Consider the following 12,705-nt stretch of genomic DNA (forward strand, 5'->3'; position numbering starts at 1 on the left):
CATGCCCGATCTTTAATAAGGTGCAAAAAATTTGTATCTTTTAGTTCATTACTCTTCTGATATTGTCGCACAATATTCTTGCCAAGTCGGAGCTGATCGTCATTTCGTTTATTTGTTTTTTGTTGGCGATCGTTTAATCGCTCTTTGATTTCATATAATTCGTTATATTATACTTAAAAATTTACGGGCGATGTATTGTATATAGATATTTTGAAATAAAATTAATAGAAAAATGAAGAACGGCAAAGTTAAGATCGTCCAAGGTGAAACGATAATCGACAGAAAAATATCATTATCGGCCATAATGATGTACCGCAACGAAAACTAACAGAAAATTTTGAAGAAATGAAGCTTCAGTACATCGGTAACAAACACGCGGATGAAAAATCGCTCGATCAGGAGAGAGAGTTAATAGATACTAGGTCGATAAGGGGAAAAGCACAGATCAGGAATATTCTAACATCAGGGTATGGAGTAGGGAAAATTAGTAATCTCAGTTAATTTTTAAAATTTCAAAATACGATTTTGAGTTCTAAAAATTCAAAAAATAAACGATATATGGGATGTATCTTATTTAGAAAAAGGAGGGCTAAGAGAGTAGGATTATCGACTGTATGAATAATATGTAACTGATATTTTATGCGACTGGAATAGTATCAACAAAAATTAGAATAAGGAAAAACAAGTTTTTTTTGTCTTCAGTCATTTGACCGGTTTGATGCAGTTCTCCAAGATTCCCTATCTAGTCTAGTGCTAACAAAAAGTAATGGAAATATTTATGCTCATTTGAAATAATATCGATCGAGAAATAAATTGTGAAGATTTTATTATTTAATCTAGCGATACAAATAAGAATTGTAAATATGTTTCTTTAGATGTTAATGAAAATTTAATTAAACGGATATAACAGAGATGCAGTATTTTTTGTCAAGTGTGCCGCAAAAGGAAAAAATAAAAATTATTAGATTTTGTGGTCAAGGACACACGTCGCAGACAGCAGTTTTGTCGATTTCGCAATACCGGCTAGAATTTGTCAACAAATGTGAACTTACCAACGAATTACACACGCAAGATTATTGTTAATAATAATATGGGTGGGGAAGACGATGTTACCAATCTATCGAGCATTTGTGTTCGTGAGTACGTAAGCGTCGGTTGTGCAGTGTAAATGTTTTGTTATCGATAAATCATTGCGCTAAGCTCTTTACAAGATTTACGTTATATAAATATTTTATTTAATTCTTACTTACGGTTCGCGGCTGTTTCTGGATTGCCGGAATATAATAAAAAAAGGTAAAATTAGATTTTATTATTTTTGTATTTGCGAATGTAATTGTATTCGATGCAGAGTGTAATATTTTCTGTTTAGTCTTCTGTTCTTGTAGCGTAAATGTTATTTACCGTATTGTTTTCCTTTATTATAGTTGACGCGTAAACTCTTCTTGCGATTCTGGTATATAATTATAAATTTAACAAACTTTAAATAGCGTTTAAGCGGTTTATTATGTTTTCCTTTTATCTTACGTAACCGCTACCCGATCAGACCATCAGGAAACGATAACGAAAAGACTTTAAGGAATAGGAACCTATCTTATCGACCCCAATAATAGTAAAATTTTATATAGAAATAACCCACTACTTTACGCAAGAAAGAGTTGCAGGAATCCAGATTTTTAGACGTTAGCGAATTAAATTTTTATAAGGCTCGTATTTATGTATTGTATTGTAATCAGCAGCTCCCGGGTATTTTTGGGTGAAGGAGGAGTTAGTATTTAGCATATGCAAGCGTATTCCTGGAATAGTAGTAATTCTAACAGATATTACGTTAAAGTCTAGGTTTTTTATTTTTATATAATTCTTGCACTAACTACATAGCAGTGACTGAGATGCGCAGAGCAGCATGGCGCATCACGTGTCCCCTCTGCACCAATAGCAACAGAGTAGGGAAGCGCAGCTGGCCTGGCAGCACACACACACACACACACACACACTTAACGAGAAAGATGGCGTCATCGAAGTAGCTATACGTCATTTATTATAAACATTTAAATGGCTATTAAAAATTAATATTAAAATTAAAAACCGTAAAATTCTACAATAAATCACAGAATCGTCCTAAAATTGATCAAATCACTTGAAAATGTTCACAGAAATATACTCTATGTCCTAATACTAATCGAGTAAATATTTAATTAATAAATATTTAATAAAAACAGAAAACTGAGGGACGCGAAAACACGTGGTTTTAATACGGCCCTCTTACCTAAAATATATCCTTCTTTACACGTGAAAAAGATATTGTTTTAAACGGTTAATTACTTAAGAGTTAAAAACTACATGAAGTTAATAAACGAACCCGTAATTTAAATGTAAATCGGAAAAACAAATAAAATAAATTCGCGTGATGTACACATTATTAAATATATAATCAACTTTTTAATTTAACCCTTAACTGGGCCCGCAAAGGGTAATCTTACCCACGAGTGCGTGGGGTCGCTTTCTTTCATTAATTAAAATTTTATTGGGGGCTATAACTCTGGAACCGATGAAAACAAGTACCGCTTACGATATATCGTAGAAAACCTCTCGATCAGAGCTTATTACTGCAGTTAAGAAAAAGTCCAAAATCCAATTTTTTTAAATATTGGCTTTTTTTTCGACGCTTTTGGTTCATCCGATTGTAATCAAAAGGGGAGGTGCACAACTAGATGTTTTACAACAGTTTTAAATCCAAAATTCCAACATTCTACGGCCAATCGTTTTTGAGCTACGCGAGGTAATTACGTACGCACATACATATGTACAGACGTTACGCAAAAACAAGTGAAAATGGATATTTCCGTTGAAATCTGAAAACCGAAATTATTCGCGATTACAATACTTCCTTTTACGTAAAAATAAAAGTTGTAAATTATAAGTAAAAAATAACTAAAACACTTTAAGGAATATATCTTATCGATCCTAATAAAGGTAAAATTATATAAATAAATAACCCACAGTATGCGATAAAAATCGCGGGCATCCAAAATTATATAATGAACTAAGTTTTGATTAGTCTCGACGCACAGAATTTTATATAAGTTTAAAAACATTAGATTTAGATAAAATTAATTTGTCACCTGTTAAAAAGAAAAAAAAAATTATTACTACTGAAATATCTATTAGAATTTTGTTATCGCTTGTAATTTTAGTAATCGTTAATTGTGTAATGTAATGTAGAATATTTAAATAAAGATCACTCGCTACCAGAAGAACGTTTATATTATTTTTAAAAAAATGTATTTTCAACGGAAAATGTTAACACACTTAAAAAGCGCGTAACATTTTTTAATAATAAATAATAGAATCCGTATTTATAATTTTTCAGATTTTTCTTTCAGCGGTAAATCTATTGGTTCTCTGATGTGTGTAATTTTCACGCGAATAAATAACAACAAACAGACTTCGATTTTTCAAAAGGGGTGAAGAAAGGTAAAAAAAAAAAAAAAAATTGCCCCTGCCTCCGGTTAATTTACTAAAAAAACATAAATAAAAATAATAAATTTAATGAGATACGTTGTACTGGCATCTCCAAGATTAAAAGAACCGAGCCAGGTTGAAACATAAAGTTCGATTGTTTTATAAATATTTCCGTTTGATATGCAGATTTCTTTAATTTCTAAGGCGCTATAAACATTTTATAAAAACTCGGAATTCGCAAGCAAAGAAATCTACTTTTTTGCACCGCTCAAATTTATTCGTTATTACGGGCAATTTTTCTTGAAATAGATAAAAAAGAAATTACGCCTTCCAAAAATTTACTAAGCATTTTTCAAAAAATAACATTTCAACGGATATAACATTTATTTTATTACGCAAAAATAACAAAAAAACTTAAAATATGAATCCGATTTACCTATCTTAAAATAATAATCGCAATCTTGACGGGTAATTTACAAATAATATCTCATTTTTCATCAAAACTATTACTTACAACCAGCTCGAACAATATTTATCGTTAAAATTACGGCTTGTAAACATTACAATTACTTTCTATTTTAACTTTAACTTCATTGTAATTACGGCAGCTATCCTATTAATTTTGTTCGTAATTCTAACCTAATTTTATTTTCCGAATTTAGAAATAATTGCAAATAAAATTACTGTTTACTCGCAGACGATAATAAACCGATGAAAACTTTACTAATATGACACGATGGTTGATAAATTGAGAAAATGAAGACGGAAATGATCATAATTTTATAAGGAATACGTTACCGTTCGTAATTTCAAAGAAAAATCTGTTGTTTAATTGAAATCCATCCAAATCGTTTTCGGTAAACCGACCGGGTGTTGCGTGCTGAACGGATTTTGATGTCGGTTTTGCTTGCATTGTTTTATAAAGGTGTGATATTTGTTTGATACGTTTACGACCGTCGCCTATCAGTTTTACGTACCTGTAGTTTACAGAAATAAAAACGCCACTAACTCAAAGATGGAAATCTTCTTTTAATTTACGGTTATTATCAAAACGATATCCACCTTTCCTTTTCCTGATTGGAATGAGTTAATCGATCTGTGGATGTATTATGGATTTATTCTACCGAATGTTTTTTAAATCCCGTTAAAAAACGTAATAAATCTTTTAAAATGTTTAAAATTTCTACATCCGTTTATTGAATATAACGGAATAAGTAACGAAACGTTAATTATGTTTTAAGCACGATCTGAAGCAGAGTCCAAAAATTTTAAGAAACTACGTTAACTGAATAAATTATCGTAAAATACGGTAAAAAATAAGAAATTATGTATTACTCGTATTTTAAAAGTTATTATGCATATAATTTCTTAAAAATATTGTTGCCTTTCTAGTATTATTATGGGGATTAAAAATTCCACAGTAGGAATAAATGTACATTTTTAACGTGGATAACCTATATATATATATATGTCTGATACGAGATAGTAATAGCGTATATAAGTAATTTAAGTGTTTATTGTGGCGATTTTGAAACCGGGATAAAGTTGTACATATTTATTATGCAGCATTTGTATGCTTTTTATATTTACCAAATGTATAAAAAATATTTTGTTCTTGTGAAATAGTTTTCTCATTTTCGAGGTTTATTTATTAAATCGCTCGCTAATTTACGTAACTTATATTGGATTTTACTATAAGTTTCATTAATTTTTTATACTGTATTCACTTCTCTGTACAGCGTTTAAAAACAGCTGTCAAAAATGGGAAAATAGAATACGGGTAGAGTTGAAATTTAATAAAAATAAAATGTTGATACCAGTATTTTTAATAATATTCATTTTTTTTTCTATTTCCGCAGGGGGAGGAAAAAGCTCTGCCAGCCGCCGTCAGGCCAGCACTAATGGCAGTGCGGGGTTCTCCCCCGCTAAAAATCCTGCCCCCCTATCCTGCAGGGCCCGGATCTAAGCCATATGATATGTACAGTCCCTGCATGATCACACAGGCACTCTACTATCCGAATCCGTATGACCGGAAGGCGTCCCCAGGGGGCGATCGAGGAGCGACGACTCCCGAAAACATCTATGTCCAGACAGGAGCCGGGTAAATTCGTAGCCTGTGTTACCGTGCTTTCGCTCCGCCCAGTTCCTGACGTCGCTTAATAATATTCTCAGTATGTACTGTTTTGATACGGCGTAAACAGTTTAACAAATATGTAACGTTAGAATTATAAGTAAATATGAAAAATTAAGTAATTTCAGCGATTAACATTTCTAGACCGATAACGGAAAAGTCTATTTCGTCGAAATATAGTTCAAATATAATTTAGGCAGACCAACAGGTAGGTCCTTTCGCCAACCGCGCGAGAAACCGAAAAAAGGATATTTTTATCCCTTTATAGGGGATTGAATAATACCGGAAAATATGTTCGCTAGGAAACATTTCTGCCCTTTGAATAAAATTTTGAGATACAGGACCTTAAGGTCCACATCTCCTTGCCTCCTACACCTATCGTGACAAATTAATCGCCGTCACGTACAAAAAATCATCGTGCCGATTTCATCCAAATCGGTCCATCCGATCGAGAGATACCCGGTTTCTGGAATTCTTCATCGCTGAAATCGTGTCGTTTGGTTAGAAACAGACATGAACGGTAGCGGTTCGTAGCTAAATTTAACGAAGTCGATTTTCTTAGCCTTTTCAAGGCCGCGGTTAAAGTTTTCTGTAAAATAAAAGAACCGAAAACAAGAATGAATCGATAGCAGAAAGCAGGATAATAATCTAATTCTACACTTTATTACATTCAAGAATACGGCCCACCGTTTCTAAGCATATTACGCTTAAAAGGCCTATTCGGTTTAATCGAATAAATAATAAAATGTCAACAGATAATATTTTTTTAGTAATATTAGGCGATAAAATCTCCGCTTAAAAACACTTTACTCCAACGGCGGTTAATTTCAATTTCTATGTACGCAGAAACAAATTCGTTATTAGTTTTTACTAATTATCTTCTCTTTAGCCCTTCTGATTTGGCGATCAAAGTGCCCTTGCTTTCAGCAGTCTTCTGATCGCTACTGAAAAGACAAATAAACACTTTCGCATTCCTTCCGCAGATGATCGAATTAGAGAAGCGAACGAAAAAGGAAGTTTCCGTAAACACGTGGCGTAAAAGAAAACTATTTTCCGCCGGCACGCCAGGGTGGGCTCTGCGGGAGCGACTGTGTTTTCTCTTCCTGGCAGTTTCCTATGTGCGCATGCGCACAACAGCTAAACACAACGCCGCTGGAACTGTGAAGCGCACAATTCCGTACAAAGATTTTCGTATCTTTTTCATAAACTGGGGGATGGCTACTGACATTAAGCTTAAGGATTATTATATATTGTACAAGTATAAAGAAAGAATTTAAGAAAAAAGGACTCGTTATATTAAATGTTATCGATAATATTAAGCGAAAACAGGTAATGCTGCAGTCCACAGTGCCTATACGCGAGCCGCCGCTGGTCATAAAACACAAAGATTTTCAAAAATCCAGACACGCAAAATTTGAGCCGTATTATTAAGTTTTTATATTTAAAAAAAAAGCCATAAGGAAATTATATTCATTATTTATGAATATTTTCTTAAAAAATAATTCGCAATAGACGTAAGATTTAAATCATAATGCGTTTCTGAAATACGATAATCACAAGGACAAGAATTTTTTTGTCTTGAAATATCAATTCCCGGGCGTTTAACTTTAATATGACGAGATAGATTACTAGTCGTCGCACCGGCATAAGGTATTGATATACGGCAAAGATTACACAAAGCTTTTCCAGGGCTTGCTTCAGAAATTCAAGTCCAGATGCGACTTCTTTTTCTGCAGCTATAACGTTTATACCTTTAAAAACAAATTATTCTTTTATAAAAATACTTATAAAATATCTACTTATGTACGATTTAAAAAATAGAATACCGATAAATCATTTAGAAAAAATCGGTTTCTGAATATATAAACTGAAAAAAAAAAAAATAGTTAAGTTTCAGTACGTCGATGAAACATTTTGTTTCCATGTTAAACTATAAAGCCTTTTTTTCTTAATATTTGTACTTCATTAAAAATAATACTTCATTTTTCGGATCAAGTTACGAGAATATATCCGATAAATAGATATATAAACACATAAAAACAAGTTGTAATATTAAACGTATTTCCATCTGTCCTTAAATAAGAAAAATAAATTTGTTGAAATTTTTTCTCTCAGGATGAAAGCTTTTTAATACACAAACAAAAAAAAAATCTTAATCTTTTACTAAATATATTGTAATGTAAATCGAAACTAATAATTTTTATTTTCCATAGCTGTACGTAGAACAATCCAAAAATTCAGTTTAAATATCTCTTTTAACCGTTATCTTTTATTTATTTAACTTATAGCCCTTTTAAATCGAATAAATAGCAAGCTCGTTTTCATTTTCACAAGGGTTGTTATTTAATTGATACGACGTAAAGTAGCAGCAAACGAAAAATCTGTCATAATAGAATGAAGTTAACATTAAAACTATTCTAATGAGATATTTATGAAGGGGCTGATTGAGGTCGCTGAAGGAAAAATATTTAACGATTATAATCGACTACGTATAATATAATCTTTTCTTTTTCTTCTTTACAATCTTTTATAATCTTTGCTGATGATATAATTAACGGTAACTCCGGTAAAGATTCCTTGGTACTAATTATAATATCGTTACGTGTAACAAATTTCAAACTTAATTGACCCACCGGGTTGGTCTAGCGGTGAACGCGTCTTCCCAAATCAGCTGATTTGGAAGTCCAGAGTTCCAGCGTTCAAGTCCTAGTAAAGCCAGCTATTTTTACACGGATTTGAATACTAGATCGTGGATACCGGTGTTCTTTGGCGGTTGGATTTTCAATTAAACAACACATCTCAGAGTGGTCGAACTGAGACTGTACAATACACACTTCATTTACACTCATACATATCATCCTCTGAAGAATTATCTAAACGATAGTTACCGGAGGCAAATAGGAAAAAGAAAACTTTTATTCAAACTTAATTAAACGGTCAGTAAGCGAAGTGATATTCGGGGCGATAGAATGATAAAGATGTATACTCGTGGAAAAATTTGCTAAATTTGTATATCTTAACTGCAACAACATATGTGTTAATAAACCGGGAATCTTTGGCAGAAATTAAAATTTGAACCGAACAATCTCGAGCGATTTTCCTAAGGATGAAAACACTTATGCGGTCATTATCTCGAACCGTTACCGTCGAATGCGAACGGTTCGTCTTCTTGGTTTTCAGTGCTGTTATGTCACAGAGACATGGACGGTCAAAACGCTTAAATATTGAACAATTTTAAATGCAGGTCGGCAAACGATTATGATATGATAATGGCAAAATTTTACATCTCATATTACACGACAAAATCTTTGATAAATATGGTCTTGATGAAGAATTTTTATCACTTAAAAATTCGAGAAAATTTTCGTCTTGTTGAGAGGTTTTATTCTAGAGGCGGTATCGATGACAGCCATTGTATGATTTTTAATTATCATAAGAAAAAAGTAATTTAAAAGAAATAATGTGTATAAATGCACTCCATTTAGAATTACGTTTAAAACGATATGTTTAATGATGGATAAACGTAATAAAATATTTTTTTATAGTAAGAAATGTTTTAATAAATAAAAAAATTGTTCAATAGAACCCTAAAAAAGTAAATAAAATTTACGCGTCATAATGTTTCAAACAAATACATAAAATTAAACGAAGTAATAATAATACTTATAATAATAATAATAATATTTTAATTATTTATATAATTTAAAAATATATATTTACCCGTCGATTTCCGTGGTGGAGTGGTAGCATCTCGGTTTTTTATCCGGAGATCCCGGGTTCGAATTCCCGTCAGGCATGGCATTTTTTATACGCTACTAAATTCCATTTCCATATTCCTATACATAAGCTTCTCTATAAATCGTCGAAGTAAATTAATTCATGAAATAAAAAAATAAGTAATTTAAATAAATAAAAATAAAAAAAGAAAGAAATTTTATCTGTAATAGTAATGCATATATCTTAAAAAAATCCGTTTTATAATGTTATTTTATAAAAAGGTAGTCAGTCGGTAAATATATCTCGAGTAACCGACCCAGAGTTAAACACAAGATGTAAAAACAGATGTATGTAGACAGCTACGGGCTTGAACGAATGTACGCGGAAATTAACGAACGCCGGTTTGAAGAATTTAACCTTCCTAAACGCTTGTTGGTCTGTCAAAACATTACTGTACGTTTTATTAAATCTTGCTTTCGTTTGAAACATTATAAATTGGTATTATTATATTTATTATAATGTGAAATATTATTCAGGTATTCAGGAATATGTTTAAGAGTAGTATTACTATTAATAACCTTTATTTATCCACATGTTGATTACAATTAGTAATACTAGATGAAATGTTTCTTACAAATAAATATTAGTACATAAAATAACTTTTTCTATACTGTCATCCACATTTCATTTTAGTTATATTTGTAAATCTTGTAAAATATTTTAGTGTAACTGTTCATTTTAAAAAAATCTTGTACTAAGCTTTTAATATTTTCTTAACTTACACTTTAAGTATAAATATAGTCTATGTAACGTACATTTCCTATTATAATGCAATTCTTAAATATATTCTAATGTATAATTTACTCTTTTCTCTGTTCAACGAGTAAATAATAAGCAACCCTCCATGACCCAGTGATATGTATGACATGTAAATGAGGTGACTTAGGCTGACAATTCCCGAGACCTGTGGTTAATTGAATTTCAACCGTCAAGTATTCTGGTATTTACTATCTACATAGCACATTTCAGTCAGTCGGTATCAGATTTCAATAATACTTGTTATATATATATACACACACACACACATATAAAAACATGATGTAAGTCATCCATAATGAACGCCCATTAAAAACTACTGAAGATCGTGACGGGAAACACAAGTAAACCAAACAACACGAACGAAGATGCGATCTTCGTTCGTGTTGTTTGGTTATATATATATATATGTGTGTGTGTGTGTGTTTGTGTGTGCGCGCGTGTGTTATGCTACCATTTGTTCCTGATGCGTTCATACTGTTATATGTTTTATAAGTCCGATTCTTTGAGAGAATAAACACGTATAAAATTCACTGGAGCGAATATTTGTCAGATAAATGTATTTCTCTTATTTCATATATATATTACATACACACAAATACACACTCATACTCACAGTGCAAAAAAAATAATCCTTGTTCCATGAAATTAAAAGGAAATTTTAAATAATAATGCTCTTTAAACATTAATAACCAATTTTTTTATTTGGGCTGAACATAAACCACAAGATAAAATTAATCTTGTTTTAATGAATGAGTATAAAAATTGTAATAAATTTACAAATTAATACCATTAAATGATTAAAAAAAAAAAAAATTAAAAATTTATGATTAATGTAAAAATATTATTAATTTTTAACTACATAGAATCTGATGTTGACAACACATGATTTTTTGTACGCCTATTAAATTACACTTACACTTTTTTTAAATGTAAATACGTAAAATTTTATCTCATTAATAATTGTAGATATTTTATCTTTTTTTTTGCTATTGATTTATTATTCATCGTAATTTTTTTTTTATAATGAAAGGTTAATAATTATTAATAAATTTAAAAAAAAATAAAAAAATGTAGATGAAAAAGGAAATTTTAACCGATGTCCTTTCCTCTTTCAAATATTTCATTAATTAAAATTTTTTTTGGCTATAACTGGAACAAATGAAAATAAATACCATTTATGATATCTTGTTGAAATCCTTTCAATGTGGGCTTATTACTGCAGTTAGAAACTAGATTTTGGTCTTTTTTGGACACTTTTGGTACAGTGGATTGCAATCAAAAGGGGAGGTGCACAACGAGATGTTATAACAGTCCTAAACACAAAATTTTAACGTCCTACGGCTAATCTTTTTTGACTTATGCCAAATACTTAAGTACATACGTACGTACAGACGTCACGCCCAAAGTAGTCAAATTGGATTCAGGGATGGTCAAAATGGATATTTCAGTTGAAATCTGAATATCGTAATTTTTCGCGATCACAATACTTTCTTACTTCATACAAGGAAGTAAAAATGAACTAAAATTAAAACGTGAATTAAGAAACTATTTTTTTATGCATTTTGAATTATTTATTTATTAACAAAATGGATCACTTTTTACGTTTTTTTTATTTTTAAGATAAATTCTCTCTAATGATCATCTTATAAGTTTTTTCGGAAATTTTTATTAAATGACTTTTTATTATAATTTTTTTAATTTAAAAATACACAGAATATATGTATAAACCGATCGAATATATTTTTCATTCTATTTTCCTGGCATAGATCTAAAGGTATACTGCAAGAAGGAAAAGTATGATAATCAGTCAAAAAGGGGTATGGTCTTTTTTTTAATTTCTCGAAGTTTTACGTCTGAGGAATCCCAAAAAAGAAAAGATAAAGTGTTTTGATGGTGGGGGGGAAGTAAATTTCGTACTTATGAACGTATGAAAAAATCATACTATTCCATTGATAGTTGCTTTTCAAAAAAGAACCCGGATGCCGGTTCAAAATTTGGATGATTTGTTTGCGCTTTAATATGAGGTACATAGTAGCAGATCGTTTGGTTTCGCTATTACAAAGAGACGGTTCGCGATTGTTTACTAATTTAACTTACTGAATTTGAACCGCAGTTCTGCTATGTCAAACGTTAGACTATGCCAAACAACTTCCTGATAGCCGAGCATGATGACTCAATCCGCCACTGTTACCATCTATCTATAAAATGTTTATATTTCATTTATTTATTTATTTTTTTCGATCGATGAAATAATTCACCGCAAAATCTTACAAAGAAACTTCTAAAGCGGGAACGTGAAAATGGAAATTTGTAGCGTATGAAATATACCGTATCTGGCCGGGATTAGAACCCGGTACTCTGAATGAAAGGCCGAGACGCTACCGCTCAGCTACGGAAATCGAGTAATTAATTTTATTTTTCACTTTTAAGTCGGTTCAGCTATTAATTACGTTTTGATTGTTTTGTTATACGTTTACCATAACTAGGCGGGAATTCAACCCACGTCTTTCAGCGTAACAGGGGGAGAAGTTCTTTTCCCGTTGTTGCAATTTTCATTCGTTTTACTTATTTAATTTTAA

At 31.1% G+C, this 12,705-nt stretch overlaps 1 protein-coding gene across 1 annotated transcript in view; it reads left to right on the forward strand.

Annotated features, from left to right (window-relative positions):
- The first annotated feature begins 1,103 nt into the window (after positions 1-1,103).
- The window catches only part of LOC142322467 (low-density lipoprotein receptor-related protein 2-like), a 93,576-nt gene continuing 81,974 nt past the window's right edge, over positions 1,104-12,705 (forward strand). Inside the window, exon 1 of the mRNA XM_075361579.1 lies at positions 1,104-1,293. The gene's annotated coding sequence lies outside the window, so the exon portion shown is untranslated. The remainder of the gene's footprint in view (positions 1,294-12,705) is intronic.

Source organism: Lycorma delicatula, chromosome 3 (genome assembly GCF_047948215.1).
Source record: "Lycorma delicatula isolate Av1 chromosome 3, ASM4794821v1, whole genome shotgun sequence".
Lineage (NCBI taxonomy): Eukaryota > Metazoa > Arthropoda > Insecta > Hemiptera > Fulgoridae > Lycorma > Lycorma delicatula.